Below are 23116 nucleotides of genomic sequence, written 5' to 3'. Positions count from 1 at the left end.
GAGCACCTCCCCACCTGCTGGCCAGGACCAGGCAGGATCCAGCCCCCCCAAACTAACAGGCGAACATCTGTTGGCTTGGAAGTGGGGGCCTATAATTCATGGTACTTGGTGTAAAGCACCATGAGTTAGACTGGTACCCTAAACATCTATAGGCACCCTCTGATTGCTGTGTAGAGTGGGGGGGTTGGGGGAAGAAGGGGGAGAAGCAAAACCCAATCTCCCTTTGGCCACCCCATAACTTTTCATAAAATTCTTATTTTGGAAAAGTAACAAAGCAAAAACCCTGTAATCTGGGTAATATGGGGAACACAATCCTTGTTGACCTAGATACTTGTTAGTATGCCAGCTCTGCTCTGGAGTCAATAGGTATCACTCTTAGAATCAAACTAATAAATACTATTCCAGTAACACAGAACCTACAGCCAATGTACAGACTGATAATAGCGTTGTAATATTAATCAAGACCTTTGTGGACTTGGGAAATATTCTCCATTACTGTAATAAAAATCTAAAAGCTTACCCAGATGCATGCAGACTAAGTGAGAACATGTCTAAATTGTATTAAGTTATGGAAAGATAATGATGTGCCATTAAGTAGTTTGGCTATTATGTTTCTTAATTTTCAATAATGTAGCTAAGAGAGAAAGAAAGAGAAAAGAAGGCAAAGAGAGAATATAAAAGAAAAGTAACAATGTCAATTAAAATACATGCTTCTTACTCCTTCATAACTTAATCTGATTAATAAAATATACTAATTTTCTGCTCAATACTGTTGGTGAAAGAACAAGTTTTGGTCTTGCATAAGCCTTTTTTGTGTAAGATGCTTTTCAATCCTGAGATACCTAACAAGTTAGTTATTAGAGCACTTGCACAATTTTATAATACAAAGCAGAGCTTATCACACATTTCACATCTAAGCGTATTGTAAAAAAATTGCATCTAGTCTTTGCTAGGATTGACTGACTGGAACTAAACATTGTGGGAATAAAATGCACATTCTATTTCAAACCCAGAAGAAAGGACAGTCTCATTAAAATGATTTGCTGATATGACTTAAAACAATTTATTTAATCTTTACCTTTTTTATGTAAATATCCTTCAACTAAGGATTTAAAAAGTATAATTTAAAATAGATTTTGTAAAGTATAATTAGATGCTCTGTCAGATGGGAAGACAAATTAAAAGTGCAATTCACACTGTTATAGCAGCATTGCCACCAAGGAGCTACTAATCTTTTGCACAATACTCACAGCAGAATGTACTCTAGTCTCTGTAGGGCACATGATTATAGACTTGCAGGGAAATTGGGATTTAAATTATTCATCAGTGTGGATTTCCTTTTGCAGAAAAATTAGTGTGCCACATAAATAGCAAAGCTGTTAATTCTTGGCCTTTTGCAAATTAACTGCCTGGTAATAGCCTCAGTTACTACCAGTTAGTTTTACTAGCAGTTACAATAGCAATACGCTGTCAAACAGACAGCTGTATACTAAAATAATGCTAAAGACAGAACATCCATGCGGCCAATTAAATTTTCAGAATGCATTAGCTCCTGTAAAAGTAAATCACTGTGCATAAATCCATTGGAGGATCTGATTAATGCCAGATTATGGCCATAACTTACATTTCAGTAGAAGAATGCTCTCTCAACTACAGCAAGTCTTTACACACCAACATCCAGAGGGAACAGGATATCAAAATAATTTGCTAGAAGAAGATTTGCAATCTTCAAAACTGTCACACATGAATTTCAAGCTCAAGTGATATGTGGTTTCCATATGCCTGTTAGCCAAAGCACACTGCAAGCCTATTATTTACGAAGGCAGCCTATCATCTAAAGGTGTGGACATACACAGAATTATTTGTGAATTATTACAGAGTAATTTACCCTCAATTTTTCTCTATCGTAAGGAATGGAAACATGGCCAGCTCTTCCAAGCATACTGCCTTCAGCGAGTACAATTACAGTGATTGGCCACCATGGCTGGGTGTAGACCGCTTGTACATTGAAGCAGTGGATTTTTAAAAACCCTTCTTCAATTTAAACTGAAGTATACCCCTGTGGAGTGTACATGGGGACTGGGGCTGAATCCTTACCTGCCTCTCCAGCGGCGGTGGGGGGTGGTAGGGGGGAGGGAGAGTGAGTTGCCGGCAAGTCGAGCAGTCCCTGAGCTGCTGGGGGTGCTTCCCTCCATGGCTGTGGTGGCACCCCTCAGGTAACACCAGCCCGCAGGCCTCCAGCCTGGGTTGTCCTGGGGGGGGCACTGCAGCCACAGAGGGAAGCACCAGGCCCCCACACAGGTCAGGCAGGCAGACAGGCTCGGGGGGGAATCAGTCTTGCCACTTTTTTTTTTTCCCTTCAGTGGAGCCTGCCTGCATGGACTACCACTGGGCTGCCTGCATAACCTCTGAACTGCACAGGGCCCAGTGCTTCCCTCTCCGTCTACTAAGGTAGCAAACTAAAACACCTTGGACATGTTTTATTTTGCTATGTCCCAAAGTCAATGCGCAATATGCAGTCAAATGTGCAAACAGAAGTGCCATTAAGGCACAATACACCGCTGAACATGCAGACAGTGACACCATTAAAGTGGTACAAAAGGACATTTAACCCACCTCAAAGGCCAATTTTGTGGTGTGTAAAGGCCTGTACAGACATTATACTATTACCAGTATAAGTGATCATCAGAAACTATTCTATACCCATAAAAGAACAGAAGTCTGACATGCAAAACTGGTCTATACCCATAACAGAAAAGAAGTACAGCACACATAGGCTGCTTTAAAAATGGTGGAAACCAGTCTAAGATTTGCCCCCTCCCCCCCCTTCCACTAAAGGGCAAATGTGTGTTCTGTTTGCTATTGGCATAGTTTAGCTATGCCACTTACAGAAAACTGCATAATTTAGATCTGTTCTTCATTGGACTTTTTTAAATGTTTGTACCTAGCCCCTATGGTGGGGGAGCTGGAACAAACATCCATCCTAGAATAAATCATCCTAAGGTTGTTACTAGGTTAAGGTTTTGTTTTTTGGGTTGGGGGGGTGTTATTGTTGTTGCTCATTTGCTTGTTTGTTTGTTTGGGAGGGTTGTTTTTTTGGTGGGAGGGGTTGGGGAGGGTTGGGAGGAAGAGTTTGGGTGCACCGTGTCTGCTCCACTTTTACCTATGGATTAAAATCAATGTAGTCTATAATAAACCTGCCATGTGTCTTCTCTGTAAGTGGCCCTATGAAATCTGTGAATTTCTGGCTCCTGCACCTGTGGGGTTATAGAACACAGCAATATTTTATGAAGTGCTGGATATATGAGCACTTCAGTGGTAATGTGCACAGAGCATGTTCTGCCTCATGTTCTCTGTGGATGGTGACATAGACTTTCAAGCAGACTAAATGCCCTGTTCCTAATGACTTCAGTGGAACTGCTCACAAGCATATACTCAGCTATATGCACTAAGTCCTCACAGGAACAGGATCCTTGATTTATTTTAGGATACCATTGCTATATGAAACCAACAAAGCAAACAAGTGACAGATCTGTTATCAGTCTTGTCTGATATCTTATTTTATGTCTACAATCTTCTCTTGCCTTTGGGTAGCAAAATTTTGGGTCTCAAGGAAGTTTAAAAATAAAAGGATTTGAAAAAATGAATAATATTTGATAGTTACATGTAAAAATCCCCAAGTTTGCTCAGTTTTAATATCTAGTTGAATTCACTGCTATAAATCAGTTTCTGTTTTTAGAACCAAACACTGGAAAGTAATAACTTAGGTCTGATAAATATCTGGAAATATCAACCACTGTTATATAAGTGCTGAAATACACTATTCAAATAAAAGAAAAAATAAAGGTCTTCCTTGTACCAATAAAAACAAAATAATTAAATTCAGGCCTGGTATGCCACCCTGAATTCAAACTGTGAAAGGTTTTCTTCACCACAGTGAAGGACCTGAATGAGGGACATGGATAAATTGTGATTTTACTGAAAGTTCATGCAGTCACATGGCAATTCATTGAGTTGCACAGGATAAATCAGAGTAGAATCTGATCAGACTTGTTTGAATTTTAATCCTCAAATCTGAGAATTCATGTCAGAATAAATTAAGTTCCTAGAGCTATATCCCATTGTCATGTATACTAAGATAACTAATTTCAATGGATTTGCACTGGATTTCTACCAGTAAAATACAAAAAGGTCACAGTGGGTCGAGGGTGGTATCGGATACGAACAGACGGGATTAGCGGAGAGGAGTTCTGAGTGGTGCGCAGACTCGTGAGGTTTCGAATAAAGTGGATTTATTTACTTATGCTTCTGGAGTGTAGGCTGAGACGCTTGCTTCATCGTGGTCAGGATCGGTGCCAAAATCAGTCCGGTAGACAGGAGATCAATACGAGAACAAAGGGGAATCGAATAGCCAATTCGCAATGAGGAGGAGACCGGTGGGCCTGAAGCCCTCCAGAAGAGCAGTCCCTGCATTCGCAGCCTCTGCTGTCTGGATCAATCTCTCCCTGTCTCACAGTCCCTGCCAAGGCAGCCTCTGCTTACAGGTCAAGCATAGTCTCCCCTCACACACCCACCACCACACTGACAAAGAGAACCCAAAGGTGGGGGCTCACAAGCCCTTTATAGCAACTAAGTGGCCAATCAGGTTGCTTGCTCTGAAGAGTTTTCTAGTTCTATGAAGTCATGCTCTTAGCCAAACTGAGCATGCCTCTGATTAGATTCTGTATATGACTGAGCAGAACTGAGCATGTGTGTTGTTACAAAACTAGGTCAGTTGTGATTGACAAGCCAATAGGCCGTATAGGGGGCACATGCTGGGCACGCTGTGGAATTTTCCACAGGCCTCGTCTGCTTGTCTGCACACGATCAAACTTAACTCTTGTGTTACCAGCATACACCTAAAATTTGGTCCAGACATAATAGACTTGCACTGGATTTCTACCAGTAAAATATAAGTAGGATCTGACTTATGATATGGAACCCAAAGGGTAATGCTAGCCATTCCTTTCTGTCTGAGACCCAAATACATTTTTCCAATAGTCAAGGGACTACTATAACAATTTCCTGAGGGTCAGGACTAGCTAGTCAACCTTCTATCCTGTTCTCTCATGCTTATATAATAAAGGGGCATTGGAGTAGCCAGAAATGCTCTCTGTTCCCTCTCTTCCTCCCCTAGGGTTGCAGTTGGGAAGTGGGTAGGCAACTAGTGCCCATACCATCCTTCCATAGTGACAGTACCAATTCAAATGTTTTCATTGGAAATCATAGCTTGTAGAGCTGCAGTTCAGAGCTTCTATAGCCATAAGTCATCTTCAGGCTTCTGGATTCATAGAGTCGGAAGAGACCTCAGTGGGCCATCTAATCTGACCCCCTGCCCCTGGCAGGCAAGAAAAGAGTCACCAACCCTGGGGTCATTTGAGCCCAGCCAGGTGCCTGTCCAGTCTCCTCTTGAAGACCCCCAAGGATGTGGTGAGCACCACCTCCCTTGGAAGCCTGTTCCAGATTCTGGCGACCCTGACTGTGAAGAACGTTTTCGTAATGTCCAGCCTAACCCTTCTCTCTAGTAGCTTACGGCCAATTGTTCCTTGCCATTCCAGGGGGTGCCCTGGTGAACAGATCATTGCCTACTTCATGTTGCTGTCCCCTTATGAATTTATACCCTGCCACAAGGTCCCCTCTCAACCTTCTCTTGGAGAAGCTGAAGAGGTTAAGGTCCCTGAGCCTTTCCTCATAAGGCCTTCCCTGCAGACCTCCAATCAGATGAGTGGCTCTTCTTTGGACCCTCTCCAGGTTGTCCACATCCTGGTTGAACTGCGGTGTCCAGAACTGGACACAGTACTCCAGCTGTGGCCTGACCAGCGCCGCATAGAGGGGGAGAATCACATCCCTGGACCTGTTTGTGAAGCACCTACAGATGCATGACAAGGTGCAATTGACTCTGCCACCTGCTTCATCACAATGACGACTCATTTTCAGATTAGATAACCCTGAAGGAGGTTCATGAGTACATTATCCTACATGATTTTTGGAGGTTTGAATTTTTTTCATTCCACAGAAGTAGTCAGTAGAGCATTAAACAAGTTAAAATGTGTTTTACTATTTAGTAATAAAATTAAAGTTATTCACTGAACTACAACAAATAATGCTGAAGTTAACTTAGCTAAAAGTCCAGACAGAGTGAGGTGCTAATATTGTCACCAAGCTTCTATAAACTGAACCATTATTGCTGGGAGTACAATCCTGCACTTGGTGTCTACAAAAATAAAGAATACTTCAAAATGTTTTTTCACAGCTTGTAGACCAGATAACATTAAGCTTTAAAAATATAGCAATTTTTGTTATCTAAGAGGGGCTCATTTGACACAACAAGCCATTGTGGTTTTTTAAGAACAAGCAGCCAATCCATTCACCTTTCCTTTTACTCAGAGACAAAATCAATGCAAAACAGCAGTAGGGTGGAAATCAGACTTGTTCTTTTTTATCTTTTGTATCACAGCCCATAACTCTGAAATGCAATTACAATTTTCATTGCGTTTGGGTCTCATTCATGACTCTAAGCATCTTCCCTTATTGTTTGTTTGTACTGCCAATTTTAATTCTCAGTGTATTAATAGGAAAGCACCTTTTTTAAAAAATGATCACAGGAGTTATAATTATCTGGCATTACTTAACTGCAATCATTATGTGAACTGTGCTCAACCAAACCTCGCTATAAACCTGTTTTACTCACCTGAGCACCCTTCCATTGTATTGTGATTCAGCATGACTAACAGAAGGCAGGGTAGAGTTGCACCTTATAAAAGTGGGAGGAGAGAGACAGTCAGAGAAAGAAAGATGGGGAAGGGGGACAGTTCTGCGAGGAGAGAAGCAAACTACTAAACCCACAAGAACAAAGGAGTCACCAAAGTTAGCTGAGGTAATGGGATAAGAACCCATAGTCCCTGTTAACCATACTGTACTTAACACAATCCAGCCTGTGGATGATTTCTTGTTCTGCATTTTAAGATCTAATGTCAGGCCAGGCCTGTCTTGGTCTACTATCAGGTCAATGTAAGCCAGCACAACCTGTTCCATGGTCAGGTTATAAGAGACTAAACTGGTGCACCCAACTGACCTTGCATGGGTGAGGAGGGTATGTGGACACCCAACGGGACTGAAAACAAGGCCTGACAAAGGGTGAACGAGCTCCCTGCAGGCCAGTGGCCAGCCATACCTGGAGAGGAGATGGGCACCACTAACTCGTTTTTTCTGAAGAATTACTAGTGACGCAAAGAAACTCAACTGGGGTTGTTACAGCATCTAAGGTGCCTCAGCAGTCGCAGCAGCCTGGGGACTGACTTGTTTTTGAAGTTGCTGTTTGAGAACAGCTACTGTCAGCTCAATGATGGAGTGTTCAGGGAGGTTAAAGTGTTCTGCCCCAGGCCTGTGTGTCTTTCTGTACCCAATGTCAGAGTGCTGGTCATTCATTCTGTTACTTAAAGATTGCCAAATCTGTCCAACGTAGAGAGCATAAGGACATCACGTGCTTATAGTGGTAAGCAGGTGACAGTATATACGAGTTGGTGGCACTGCAAGTAAACGAACCTTGGATGTTATAATCCATGTTATTTGGTCCAGTGATGATGTCGTCTGTATTGACGTCACAGCACAGAGGGCATTTGTGTCCATTGCAAGGCCTGGTGCCTCAGTGAGACTGAGTTAGGTACCCTGTTCCTTCAGACATTCTGTTTGAGGTTGGGAGGCTGCCTGTAAAACAAGACCAGTTTGTGCCCCATGACTGCTTTAAGAGCATCATCCTTTTCCAAGAGGGGTTGGGGGTCATTAATGCCATGTCTGAGGTGTTCAAGTGAGGTGACAACCCGAGGGTGTCTGTTGCCCTGTCCCAGGTTTGGTATTGTAGCAGGTCAGAACAAGGTCTGAGTCTGACTTTGTTGATTTAAGTGGCTACAATTTTGGGGTTGTATTGTAATGGTAGGAATCCCTACTCCAGATCCTGTGCCCATCCCAGTTGATGGGATCAGAGCACATACAATTTGCTGTCACCTTACACTGCCCCTCTACTGTCTACATTGGACAGACTGGGTGATCCCACATAACAGAATGAATGAACACTGCTCTGACATCAGCTACAGAAAAAATACAAACCTGTGGCAGAGCACTTTAACCTCCCTGGACACTCCATCACTGATCTGAGGGTGGCTGTTCTTAGACAGTGCCCTTTAAAAAACCATTTGAACCGAAAATCAAGGAAAAAGAAATTATTCACAGACTGGATTGTGTTAAATATGGTTTAAACAGGGACTGGATTTTTATCCCATTACTTAGGTTAACTTTAATGATTCCTTTGTTCTTACAGGTTTACTGCTTGTTTCCTCGTCTCTTCTAGCACTGTCCCTCTTCCCCCATCACTCCCACTCCTCTCTTCTCCCTTGTCTTCTGCATTCTAACTTCTCTTTCCGTCTTATACTCTGCTTTCCTAACATGCTTTCACAACATCTGATGCAGTGGGTTTCAGTTCATGAAATCTTGTACTGTGCACGTGTGTGTGCATGTGCATTTCCCTGTAGGGGTCTAGGATTTTGAAAAGGGGGGTGCAGATGGTGTGTCATATCATCACATAAAACATAAAATATATATTTTCTCCAGATAAAGAGAAACTAGATGCTTTGCTAATATCCTAGGGGCTAACAATATATCAGGGGTGCTCAACCTCTAGCCTTCAGACCAAATGTGGCTTCTGGAGCCATGGCACCTGGGGACTCCCCATGGGTTGGGAAATTTGGAGGTGGGGGAGCAGTGACCCTTAATACTACCATTCTCTGCCACTGCCAAATTCCCACACCCCCATGCCCAGCACAGCAGAATTGGAACCAGGCCATGCCCCTTTCCCCCTCACAACTGAATTGTGACTGGGCTGCACCCACCCCTTCTGCACACCTAGATGGGGCAGCACTGAGCCCACCCCAGATGTTAGATTAGAGCCATGAGCCACAGACTTGACACTGCCCATATGGCCTGTAAAAGAAGAAGATTGAGCACTACTACAGTATATTATTTGCTTTAGACTAAAGCAAAAATATATCTAACTGTTGGAATATTCACTAATTCACTAGATTATATATACACAATTTAAAAAACATAACAAACTAAGCAAAAATAGCCAAAACAGTCAAAACATATTACATCATTAGTCCTGTAGTCATTATAGTTAAATATGTCCTTAAGATTCATAAAACTGAATCTAGTCTTCTTGAGCATTTTGACAATGACTCCAATATTTCACTATCAGTTATTTCTATACCTGAGTTTATTTTACTATATCTGAGTTAAGTTTTTTGCTATGAGACACCTTTACTGTCTCTAAAGGGGGTTATCTGGGGTAGTGGAGGCAGTCTAAACATGACACTATGGAGCTCTGCTTTCTTTGCTTGCTTGCTTTGTTAGGATTCAGTGTGGATAAGCCCTGAGTCATGGAGTTGTTAGCTCCGGAAATCAGTCTTCAGGAATGTGAAACAGAAGAGAGACGTTACTAAGAATGGCTAACAAAAATGTAGAAGAAAGGATAGTTTGAACAGTGGAACATTAAGACCATTAAAAAGGATAGAGGGAAGTTAACACCTGGAGTGGAGAGAGATTAGCCTGAGTCAGGGAGATGAAAATAAGCCATGAAGTTTGGGTGGAACAGGAATTAAAGGGAGGGATGCAACTACAGGCAACACCCGTTTACTGCAGTTTCGCTTAGCGCTATTGTGCTATAGTGCTCATTTTAAGTTGGTACCTGATTTCACTTAGCGCTCAGCGAGTTTTGTTACAACTCTGATGGTCACCATCTTGGGTCATTAAAAACACTTGCAACCAACATTTTGGGTCATTAAAGATCATACTTTCAGTCATCATACTTTCGGTTTCACTTAATGCTCATTTTGCTTAACGCTTGTTTTTTCAGGAACTAATTAAGAGCGCTAAGTGGGGGTTGCTTGCACATCAGTGCACCCCCTCTTAAATCTGCCCCTTTGGGCATGTCTATACGTTGCCATACAGAGACACTGCCAGATGGAAAGATTGCCATACAGAGACATTGGTATTCAACCATTACCTTGAAAGTAAATAACACTAACCTGATATTTTTGAAATAGGCAAAAAACCCATTGCCTTATATATTCTCAATCAGCCAAAATAAAATCACTGAGTAGCTGCTAAACCTGAGCATGCTGTCAAATGTTACTGATTAGAATGAATGCATTTATTCTTCATCAGAATGAGCCATTTTAAAAATTATTTCCACATTGCTAAATAAACCCCATTCATTAGTGAGCAATGGACTGATGTGTACAAGCATCTCCATTTTTCCATAGAGCAAGACAGATCATTCACTGTCTTTAAAACTTGTGTCTTTAGTTGCACCTAACTACAAAATCAGGGGAGGGTAAATTTCCATCAGGAAATATCTTATGTAGCTTTGGCTGACCTAAAACTATTCATAGTCATGAATTTTATTTTGTAAATGCTCCTAAAAAATGTCCCATATAAAAGAAAGAAGAAAAATGCAGGGGGAGTCTAAGATCTTTGAGAAAAGGAATTATATTATATCTACAGTACTTTAGAGCAGCAAGCTTACCAAGCTTACCAAGTGCTGTAAAATGGAATATTAATACCAGTCCTTGGAAATATATAATACAGTTTACTTGAAAAAAAGAACACAACTTCTGTCTGAGAATGAGAAGTTTCAACTTGCTCATCTTAGCATTAATTTCCTTGCATTTCTTTCTATTTGTGAAGTGCACAGTGGGCTCAGGTACATTTTTAAAGACATATTGTCACACATTTAAGCACATTTAACTTTGTTTCATTTTTATCTGGGTGATTTTTAATTGGTTAGGCCCAGTGATCATGTGGAAAGTACAAAAATAAAAACAGACCAAGCCAATATTATGTTAGCTAAATCATTTAAAAGTTTAAAGGATTTTATTTCTTGCTTGCTGTCCTAATCACTGTACTTCTGTTCTGGAATGCTTTTCCTAGTTTTGCATTATGACCATTATAATTTATAATGTAAGAATAAATAACATTGTTTAGTTTTAATGCATGCTAATTAGAACCACTATAATGCTAATCTGCTCCCATATATTTAAATTTTTTAAAAATCTCATGTTAGCTAGATACTTTCTATTTCTCTCTAAATAGGGGCATGAAGGCTCAGTAGTTCAGCTGCTTGGAAATAAATGCCTGCATCAAACTGATCAAGTACTGGGCTGGTTAAATATAGGAAGGAAAGTATTCATGGGTATTTTCTTATGAATATCAATTCACTTCACTTGTATTCACAGATACTTTTATTTGCTTACCCATGAAGATTCAGGTGAGTGAGATTTGCTGTAAGAATATCCAAGGAAAGCAAAAGCTACATTACAAAGCCTAGGATGAATAGATATTCATGAAAGTATTTACACTGGAAGTGCTCAAGATGAGTTCCTGAAAGCTCTTTGGACTCAATTTGGCAAACAGCTTAACTTTAAGCAGATGAGTATTTCCATTCAAGTCTGTGCTTGCAGTGAATGGAGCTATTCATATACTTGAAGTTCCGTGTATACTTAAATCCTTTATTGGATAGGGCCTAAACATCTCACCACCTCACAGAATTGAGAATCCTTTGTTAGCTTGGTCATCCAACCAAGAAACAAAAACAAATCAATGGGCCTAGTCGTGGTTTGGAGTTCATGGGCTTAGTATCTACAGCCCGCATTCAGCAACAAAATCTTTACAAGATATTAACCGGTAAAATACTGCATACTCTACATTCCTGTTTGAAAGTACACTGAGTTCACAGATCGTTAAGTTAATGCATACTAACATTCATTTGGACTCAACTGTACAGCATACTATTTTGGCAGTCCTCCAATTGTAGTGGTGCTGGAGTGATGCTGTAGCCTAGGAAATACGTGAAAGGCAAGGATTTAGCAGGGGGTGATATCTTTTATTAGACCAGCTCTAAAATTGGGAGAAATCTTAGACAAACTTTCAGGAATAAGATACACTTCTTTAGGTCTCAAAAAAAAAGCAGACATAGCTTGAGCTGTCAAGTAGATAGAACAATACCCCGTGTAATCCTCCCTATGTAGATAAAAACAGCCTGCCCCACAAAAATAGAAGAGGTCTGCAAAACAGGAACAAAATTAGCAGAGGATCAAGACCATTCAAGACAAAATAGGATTATCACTTGTGGGTGCAGAAAGATTAGCAGAGATTGCAAGTAAAGTATAATGATCCAGTGAGACAATGTTTGTGTTTAGAAGCATACAATCATAGAAAATTAGGGTGAGAAGGGACCTCAGGAGGTCATCTAGTCCAGCCCCTTGGTCAAAGCAGGGCTGTCTTCAACTATATAATCTCAGCCAAGCCTTTCTCTAGCTGGGTCTCAAAAACCTCCAGAGATGGAGATTCCACATCCTCTCTGGGTAACCTGGTCCAGTGCTTTACTACCCTTCCCATAAGAAAGTTCTTCCTAATATCTAACCTAAACTTCCCTTGGTGCAGCTTGAGAACATTGCTCCTTGTTCTGTCATCTGCCACCACTGAGAGCAGCTCCATCCTCTTTAGAACCCCTCCAGGTAGTTGAAGGTTCCATTAAATTCCCTCCCCACTTCCACATCCCCTGTCCTCCCCCACCCCCTACCTTCTCTTCTCTGGACTAAATAAGCCCAGTTCCCTCAGCCTCTCCTAAGAAGTCATATGCCCCAGCCCTCTAACCATTTTTGTTGCCCTCTGCTGGACTCTCTCCAATTTGTCTACATCCTTTCTGCAGTGGGAGGTCCCAAAACTGGACACAACACTACAGATCTGGCCCAACCAGTGCCAAATAGATGGGATGAATCACTTTCCTCTATGTGCTGGCAATGCTCCTACAAATGGCACCCCAGTCTGCCATTTGCCTTCTTTGCAACAAGGACACACCATTGGCTCATATTCATCTCATTGACCACTGTAATGCCCAGGTCCTTTTCTGCCAAGCTGCTGCTTAGTCAATCAGTCCCCAGCCTGTACCAGTGCATGGGATTGTTCCATCCCAAGCGCAGGGCTTTGTACTCGTCTTTACTGAACCTCATAAGACTTTTTTGGTCCAATCCTCCAAGTCATCAAGGTTTCTCTGAATCCTAGCCTACCCTCCAACATATCCACTACTCTCCACAGCTTGATGTCATCTGCACCTAGTTTTTAGTGTTCAGTAAGATTATATTTTGTGCCTTTGCCTGTCTTGTGAAGGTATTCTATAGATCATGTGTAGGCAACTTTTTCCAGTTGTGGACTAGAATGACCCACTCTTGGTCAAAGGTAAGTGAGCAGGAGCTAGGACTCTGTCACCACCACCACTTGTCTCCTAGGATATACCCACCACTGACATTTGTCCCTGCAGCAGCATGGGGTGAGCACCCACAGAAGATGTTCCCTGACACTGAAGCCCCATGTCTGTAGCCCGATATAAACGTTCCATGGGTCGGACCTGACCTAAAGGCCATGTTCTCCTACCTGTGTTCACATGGCTTATTCTTTACCTTTTTGCTGTTTGACAATTCTGGAGCATAGCTTTTGTCTAGTGTCATCCTAGTAGTTTACCTGAGGGCATCTGGTTCATTAGATGAGATATGCACCACATTCTGGGACAGACACTTATAAGATCTGAGGATTTTTATGATTTTGTTAGTGCAATTGTGATGGCAGTGAAGATAAGATGCAAGGTTTGGATTTATTGCTAAGGCATGGTTGTGTGCCTTCAGGTATATGTTGATCAGGGGAGAATCTGAGTCTCATGATGAGCTGGATGAGGTTAGGAGGCTGTTTGAAAGCCAGGCAAGGGGGGCAGGTCAGTGGGCTGGGAATACTTCTCTCAAGGTCTGATATTTTTTTAATGTAGGCTATAAATGTTTAACGCACCTTCTTATCAGCTCAAGTGTGCAATAGCAAGTGATAGCCAGAGGTGCATAGTCAGTAGGGGTTTTCTTTTCATAGTAAGGTAGGTTGCTGCAGGATATTTAGCTAGCTCCTTCAAATATAAGTTCTGCCTCTCTACTAGGGTGCCTTTGCTGGATTAGCTTGATATGGTGGGTGTCATGAGTGTTCTTCTCAAGCAGATGCTATAGTATCTAAGGGCCTAACTACACACTACAACTTTCTTGGTGTGTTTGGGATGATTGCTGTATAGCAGGCTCCCTTAACCCCTGCTACTCAAACAAGGTGCCCCAAGGTTGCAAGTATGGCCTCCTCAGGGAGAAGGTTGATGTTCCAGACTTTGTGGAGGGAATCCGTTGTGTCTTGTAGGGAACATGTTTGCTGAATGAGAAGTGGTTTCAGGATAGTTTGTATAAAACCTAATAACCCTTTAGTGCAGATGCTGCAGTCGGACATAATGGGTCTATCAAGGTTATCTTATTTGTGAATCTTTGGGAACATGTAAAGTGTTCTTGGAGTAGGATAGGGAATTAGTGCAAGCAGTTTTTCCTGAAGCTGATATGGCAAGGATTTGGTAAATGTTCTTCAAGGGTTCTTTACAGTAGCCAATGTCACGGTTGTCTGTTAGCCGCATTGAAATAGTCTTGGTGATTGAAGATAACTTGTAGCTCCTCTTTTGTCTTCTGGTTTTATTATATTTCATTGTTCAGTCTTAGGGACAGTTTTTATTTACATATGGAGTTTTACACAGGGTACTGTTCTACCTGCTACTTAGCTGAAGCTGTCTGCTTTTTCTGAGACCTAAGGAAAATCACCTTGTGTCCAGAAGCCTGTCTAAGATTTCTCCTAGTCTACAATTGGTCCAGCCAATTGATATCAGCCAAAAAAAGTATCAGCCAAAAAAATCCAGCCCTATAGTTACTATCCTTAGCTACTTTGCATCCTGCCAAAAACAAATTTGTTAATCTGCATGCCCTCTACTGCTCTGGAGTCATGCTGACAGTATGCCACATCCTTGATATAACCCTGTTACAATAGCTGTGTGCTGTTCAACAACATCTTGTGATGCCTATGTTCATATATTCCCATTGGTATGCATGGTCCACAGAGCGGGAAATTCTTATGCTTGTTTTGACTGTACTAATATGTTTTGACTACATTTTACTAGTTTAAATAGAAGGCACTCAGTAAATCATTTTTTGAGTGCATTGATCCAGAGTTTTTGGTGGGAGCCAAGTTGGTCTAAGGACACAGGCAGACAAGGTTCTTTGGGTAAATGTGATATCTTTTATTAGACCAACCAAATAGTTGGAAAAAGTATTCTTTGCAAACTTTTGGGTACAAACACCCTTCTTTAGGCATATAAAGGGAGGGTAGAAGTGTAGTAAAACACTGGAACAAGTTACCCAAAGGGGTACCAGAAGCTCCATCCTTGGGGGTTTTCAAAACCCAGCTAGACAAAGTTTTGACTGGGATAATCTAGTTGGGGATGGTCCTGCTTTGAGCAAGGGGTTGGGCTAGATGACCTCTTGAGGTCCCTTCTAACCCTAGCTTTCTATGATTCTAAGGGTATTTGTGCCCAAAAGCTTGCAAAGAACAATTTTTCCAACTATTTCGTTGATCTAATAAAAGATATCACATTTACCCAAAGAACCTCATCTGCCTTGATCCAGAGTGGCACCTTATTTCATTCAGAGCTTGGTCAGTTTAGTCTCCTGGACCCTTTTTAAGGAAACAAATAGTTGCCATGGACACTTATTTAACAGCAAACCTTGGGCATGTTCTCCATTGATATAAAATGCATTTTAACTACATAAAGTGCTGGGCTACAATTCTAACACTACAAGGAAGACCTACTTTGTCAGTCATTCCAGAGGAGGAAGCTATGCCCTTCCAATTATGGAAAACTTCAGGTGACACTCTTATGTATATACAAACATCTGTGTATACCTTGCAGGACTCCCCTTAGGTTTTCCAAACAGCATATTCTGTTTTCTGGTCACACCGGTAAGAAGTATCTTCCAACATATGGATTGTTTTAAGAAGTGTGAATGAAATTATTAACTTAGTCCCCTCAGCACAAGTCCCTCCCCATAACACCTCTTTCTTTAAGGCCCTTCAAAGCCCTGTTCACTGACCCATCAATATAACATACAAACCAGCTGCAAAATAAGAGACCCTCTACACCAAAAGTCTGGAACACCCGGCCACTCGGTCCACAAGCATTCCTAGAGTACACAGAATTTTTTGCATCCAGGCTCTAGGGTTTGTGGGAAGTACTATTTTTCATGGTACAAAACCCATAGCAGCACCTCGCTGAGAGTTAGTTATAAGACTGAACTCTGTACAAAGTGTTCTACTACATTTTAAAATTAAACTAATATTTTAAGCTGTTTTACTGTTGTTTACTCACCTTTAAATTGTTTCACTCTTTTGAATATATATACTTTTTTATTTTTGGTTCTAATATTTACTCTTTCACACAATTTTAGACAGTAATTACTATATCTATTTGCACTTAGACAAAAATACATTGTTCAATTATGACTTTATAAAAAGCTTTAAAAAATCCATAAAAATAGAACTCCCAAGCATAAAAAGTACAGTTCTCATATTAACCATTTTCATGAAAATTGCCAAAAACTCATAAAAAGCTTCCCATGCTTCATGACTCAGGCATGAATGTCTACACTAAATAGTCTGTAACACAACCATATGGTCCAACAAGCCAGGTTTAAAATAAGAAAATAATGAGCTCCTGCAATATACCCTGCAATATTTCATGAACAAAGCATAAAGAATATTGCATCAACATAATCACAAGCAATGCTTGCGTCCACTCCCCATGCAGCCTAAATACTTAAAAATCTTTCAGGTATCCATTAAATATTACATGGAGTATTACTGAAATAATCCCTGAAGTCTTCTTGAAATGTTCCTGAAATATGCATAACTAATTAAATAAATGATAAAGAAAACATAATCAAAGACATTTTAATTAAAAAAAAAAAGAAAGAAAAATCTCTCAGAAAGAGAACAAAAAACATCCCTAAATAGAGGCCCCTGGCGACTCCCATTTTGCACTGCGTGCTCCACTGCTTGTTTTTGAGTCTACGGCAGGGGTGGGCAATTATTTCAGCTGCAGGGCCACTTAATGACTTTTGATGAGTTGTCAAGGACCATAAGGGTAGTCCTGCCCCTTGAGAGGTGCTTGCCCCCTGATTGCCATCTTGGGGTCAAGGCAGTGCATGATGTCAACTTTGTTGCTGTCCTCTGTGTGGCACACAAGTTGCACCTTGTTGTCAGGGATGCCTTGGCAGGGGACAGGGCTGCTGGTGATGGCGCCTGCACTACCAGCAAACTCATTTCAAAATGCAGGAAGGTTGCAGGCAACTTCCACCGGAGCATCAAGGGGGGCAAGATGCTGCAGGACAAATAACCAGAGCTGAACATCCTGCAGCGCAAAATCATGTTTGAATTTACAAACCACTTTTCACAGCCAGGCCTATGAACGTCACTTCATCAGCCTCCTAGGTATAGAAACTCCTGGACTCCATATAGACATTGGATTTATGACATACTGCAGCCTGCTGAACATAGGACTTCCCAAGTACCTCTACACTTTTACCTGTGCTGCTGCATCCCCCTTTCCCACCCCCCACTGCCCCTCAGCCTGTCCCTCACCCCCTGACACTTCCATTTCTATTTTCACTAATTGGCTTTCTTCCATGCATTGCATGCCAGCCTCTGGCTTCTTTACTATTTCTTCCATCCAGGAACAGCACACACACCAACTACAGGTGCTACCTCAGCCTGATAAATGTTTTTTCAAACCAAAACTATAATAATTATCTATTCATCTTATTAGCACAGCTCACAATCAAAGTTTATACTATATTCTAATATTTTTCAGAGTTTATGTTGATTTAAAACTTGAAAATGTTCAAAAATAATTTTTGCTTCATGTATTCTAAAACAAATAGGAGACATATTTCTCCTGCAGTTAACATGAGCATTAACAGGAATGTTAATCTTAATATGCTGAATTTACTATACCATATGCTTTGCCCTATCAGTTATTTATTCAGACACCTTACAGAGCTTAAATTACCTGGGCCTTATAAGAAACAAGTATTCTTCCTCAAGATTTTTTTAGTGAAGGAATTAGACATTTGTGCTCAATGCTAATCCCATTGTAAATGGGAAGGCTCGTCTGCCACAAGATAAGCAAAAAATTAAATCTGAAGATAATTCATGCAAGGCCTTTTTCTATTTAGGAGCAATATTTCTTAAGCAAAACAAAACTTGTTAAAATGCATCAGAATTCCTTCTTCCTACAAAAGCATACCACTCTAAAGATTACTGTAGCTGAGATATACTAGATGACCCGCCCCTTTTTAGGCTTCAGTTCATTATTTCTCCTAGAACCCAGAGCCTGATGTACAAAAAAGAAATCAAGACACATCCAGCAGAAAGTTGGAAGGGTGAAAGAAGTGTTAATGTAAAAAGGTCTATATTAGTCTAGTCTATATTTAAGCAAAAATGGGTGCATCTACATGAGGCGTTTACTATGGAGTTGCCTATTTAGCTCTGGAGTAAAGTCTCGGTTTCTACATGTGCACCCATCTTCATAGATTCATAGACATTAAGGCTGGAAGGGACCTTGCAAGATCATCGGGTCCAGCCCCTTGCCCAAGTCATCTGAGGTCAGTTCATCCCAGCAAGATAAGCATCCAAGCATTTCCTAAAGGCATCCAGAGTAGGTGCTTGCACCACTTCTGGGGGGAGTCTATTCCAGACTCTGGAGATTCAGCTGGTAAAGAAGTTTTTCCCTATGTCCAGTCTAAAATGGTCTGCCAGCAGTTTATGACCATTAGACCTGGTCTTCCGTTGGGGTGGCCTGGTGAACAAATGTTCTCCCTGTTCCTGATGCATAATACCCTAAGGGTCCTGTGGAAAAGTCAGGGGTACCTGCTTCAAGGAGGTCCCCAACCAGAGATCCATCGGTTCATTCCAGCCTGGCTGTACTCCAGAGGGATCTCCCAGTCTACTCCACTGGAGCCTTATCAACCCACTGGGTGAACTGAATTGGTTTACTTATGCTACCAGGAGCCATTTCCAGCCCTGGGAGCCAGGGAAAAGAAAAGAAGTAAAAGAGAGGAAGAGGGGTCAGCAGTAAGGGGAAACCCTGCCTGCTGGCCAGGACTTAAGTCCCCAGGAATGGGGCACAGACCTATTTGGACTTCAGAGCTTGGAGAAGCTCAGAGAAAACAAAAAAAGGGAGAGAGGAGAGGAAACCCCAGCTACATGTTAATTGATTGCAGCTGGTGCTCCATTAAGCCAGCGAGATAGCAATTAGCAGGGAACAGAAGGAAAAAAGTCTGCTTAATCATTGGAGTCATGACCAAGAGCCCCCAGAAGGTAAATGCAGAAGGAGAGAAGCCCCAGAGATCCCAAACTGTGAGCAGAGACAGAGAGAGAGGGAGAGAGAGAGGGAAGACACTGTCAGGATTTTTGAGTTTTCTTTATTATTCTTTTCCTTTTATTTGTTGTTTTTTTTTTTTTATCTGGCCATACCTTTCATCTGAATAAGCAGGAACTGGGTTGCATAATCCATGTTCACCAACAAATATTGATGCCCTACTGAAATTTTAGGGAGGGGCCCCACCATATCAAATGAAATATGGGAGAATGGTACCTCTATTATGAGTATCGGTTGCAATGGTGCTCAGGCTGGCTTGTTTGTGCTTACTTTCTGGCAAGCCAGGCGGGCTCAGCAGAAACTCTCAACCTGCTCATACATCTTGAGCCAAAACACCACATCGTTAAACAGGCCTCTGTTTTGCTACACCCCATATGCCCACCCAGTGGATTTTCATGGGCTAACTTTAAGAGAGGAACCCTAAATGATGCAGTATTAACTGCTGGGCAACTTCCTCCCCTTCTTGCACTCTGGACTTTATCTGATACAGCAAACCTCTCCTAACCTCAAATCTGGGTAGACTCACACATCGCCTCAGGTCTACCATGTCCTCCTCTTCTTGAGTGAGTTCAGTCTCTTTTATGGCCTGGAATTCATTCACCGCAGCTCGTGCCCTCAAAATACTTTACTGCTGGATAAATGTTCTATGTCAAAACTTTCCCCACCTGGCACATCCTCCTCACTTCCCAGCAGGCCAGCCCAGCCCAGCAAGACTTCTCACGCCCGGCTGCCAACACTGCCTACTCAAAGATTTCCAGAAATACCTTAGGGTCATCATGGACAGACATCTTGGGCACCTTTAGCTCTGCCACACTCCTCTGGTGCCAGACCTGCTGCTGCATCCAGCTTTCTTCCAGGGCAAGTTGATGGGCCGACTGTTGTTGCCATTGTTTCAGTTTCAAGGGTTGGAAGGGACCTGAGCAGATCATCTAGTCCGACCCCCTGCCATGGCAGGAAAGAATACGGGTCAAACGACCCCAGCAAGATGTTCATCTAACCTCCTCTTAAAACCCCCCAGGGTAGGAGCCTGCACCACTTCTCTTGGAAGTTGGTTCCAGACCCTAGCCGCCCTGACCGTGAAGTAGCGCCTCCTGATATCTAACCTAAACCTACCCTCTGCCAGCTTGTGACCATTATTCCTGGTCACTCCTGGCGGTGCTTGGGGGAACAGTGACTCCCCCAATGCCTGCTGATCCCCCCTGACTAGTTTATAACAGGCCCGAGATCCCCCCTCAGCCTTCTCTTTTGGAGGCTGAACAGGTTCAGGTCCCATAGCCTCCCCTCATAGGGCCTGCCCTGCTGCCCCCTGATCATATGAGTGGCCCTCCTCTGGACCCTCTCCATGCTGTCCACATCCCTCTTGAAGTGTGGTGCCCAGAACTGGACGCGGTACTCCAACTGCGGCTGACCAGTGCCGCATAGAGGAGGAGGATCACCTCTTTGGACCTGCTCAAGATGCATCTGTGGATGCATGACAAGGTGCGGTTGGCCTTCCTAACTGCCTCCCCACACTGCCGACCCATGTTCATCTTAATGACCCCAAGAACCTTTTCTGCCTCCGTGCTGACAAGAGTGGAGTTCCCTAACCTGTAGGTATGGTGCCGGTTGTTCCTCCTTGCACCTGTCTGTGTTGAAACCCATCCTATTCTCATCCACCCACCCTTGTAACCTGTCTGATTGTAGCCTGTTGCATCCTTCCAGGATGTTGAAGGACTTGCCCCATCAAATGCAGTGTCTGCTGAATCTGGTCTGCCCTGGTTGAAGCCATTTCCATCACAACTTACATATTTTCAGATTCCCCTTCACTGTCATCTGAGTTCTTGGCCAATCCACCAGTTTGTGGGGATGTCATAGGAGATGGACATAGCGCCCTGCATCCCAATGACATCCACTCGCCTTGCTTGTACCAGGGTGGCTGTCAGTCAGCAATTGGGTCAGAATTCTTCTCTGCTACCTTGCCTGCCATGACTTTGATGATTTAATTAAATTTGGGAGGATGGTGTTTTCCCTGACCCAAAGTCAACTGCCATGCATACCATCATTGAGCCCTCGGTGGTGGAAGAACTCCTCAAATGGGTTACCCGAATGGGGATTCCCAGGGAAATTGTTACTGGTCAAGGGTCCAATTTTATGTTGGGGGTCCTTCAGAGTCTGTGTAAAGTGTTGCAGATCAAACAACTGCATATGACCATATATCACCCTCAAACCAACAGACTAATGGAGAGGTTTAATGGGACTCTAAAGAACATGCTGTGTTGGTGTGTTCAAGCCTAGCCCCATAAATGGGACCTTATGACCCCACCATGGTCGTTTGTGGCACGAGAGGCCCCAAAGTCATCTTTGGGGTGTTCCCTGTTTGACCCAATATATGGGCGCTTCCCGAGGGCATACTGGATTTGGTAAGGGAAGGTTGGGAGGAGATGTCACAGGAGGGTGTTAGTCATATGGAGTATGTGAGACAACTGAGGCAGCAGTTGTAGAGAGCAGGGAATTTGTCATGAGAACACCTGAGGGTAGCACAGAGAACCCAAAAAACCTATTACAATTTAAAAAAACCCTCAGGAGAGTGGTTTTTGAATAGGCCAGAAGGTCTTAGAGTTATTCCCAGATATGAAGATTAAATTCTTGAGATGTTGGCAATGCCCTTTCGTGGTGGTTAGGCAAGCTGGCCCTGTTGACTATGAGGTTTTTAAACCTGGTCATAAGAAGGAGAAGTAAATATACCACATTAATCTGCTCAAGGAGTGAAGGGACCAGGAGGGCTTATTGATTGAACAGTCCCCTCCAGACAAGGAGTTTGGTGGAGATTTGGGTGTGGACCTAGATCAGAATAAGGCAGGTTTGGAGGTCCCAGCTGGGGTTCAACTGAGTGTCCTACAACAGGGTCAACTGAAGAATTTGGCTATGGAATTTCAAGATGCTTTTAGTGAAATTCCAGGGTGTGCCAAAAGGATAATTCATCAGATAATAACCACTTTGGGGCAGATCCTGAAGGAGAAGTGGTGCAGAATCCCATACCACAGATACCAGGCAATCCATGAGGAAATTATGAAAATGTTGAAACAAGGCATCATTCAGGAGTCTCGGAGTCCTTGGCGTAGCCCATGACTAAGCCCGACAGGTCGTTACAGCTGTGTGTGGACTTCAGGAAAGTCAATGCCATATCTCGCTTTGATGCCTTCCCTATGCCCCAGATTAGCACATTGCTGAAGAAAGTGGGACAGGCTAGGTTTATCTCAACCCTGGACTTTGTGAAGGGGTACTGGTGGTACCATTGAGAAGGGAAGATATGGCCAAAACAGCATTTGGCACTAGTACAAATTTAGGCGAATGCCTTTCAGGCTCCACAGGATGGCAGCAACCTTTTAGAGGTTGACTGAATGGGTGTTGGCCCCTCACCAGCAGTATGCAGCCACTTACATAGATGATATTATTATTCATACACAAAATTGGGAGGAACACTTGGGAGCGGTAAGGGCTGTACTACAGGAATTACATCAAGCTGGGCTAACAGCCAGCCCAAAGAAGTGTATATTGGGTAAGGCTGAAACAAATTATCTGGGTTTATGGTGGGTCAGGGACAGAGTCGGCCTTTAGCTGATAAAGGTAGCCTTTAGCTGCTAAGGTCTTATGTCATTATATACCACTCCAGAGTTGCAAACAGTTTAGGGCATTTTTAGGCCTTGTGGG

The sequence above is a fragment of the Crocodylus porosus genome, unplaced genomic scaffold, assembly GCF_001723895.1.
Source record: "Crocodylus porosus isolate Cpor-Errol unplaced genomic scaffold, CroPor_comp1, whole genome shotgun sequence".
Lineage (NCBI taxonomy): Eukaryota > Metazoa > Chordata > Crocodylia > Crocodylidae > Crocodylus > Crocodylus porosus.
The sequence above is the reverse complement of the archived record's forward strand: the minus strand, read 5'-3'. Positions refer to the sequence as shown.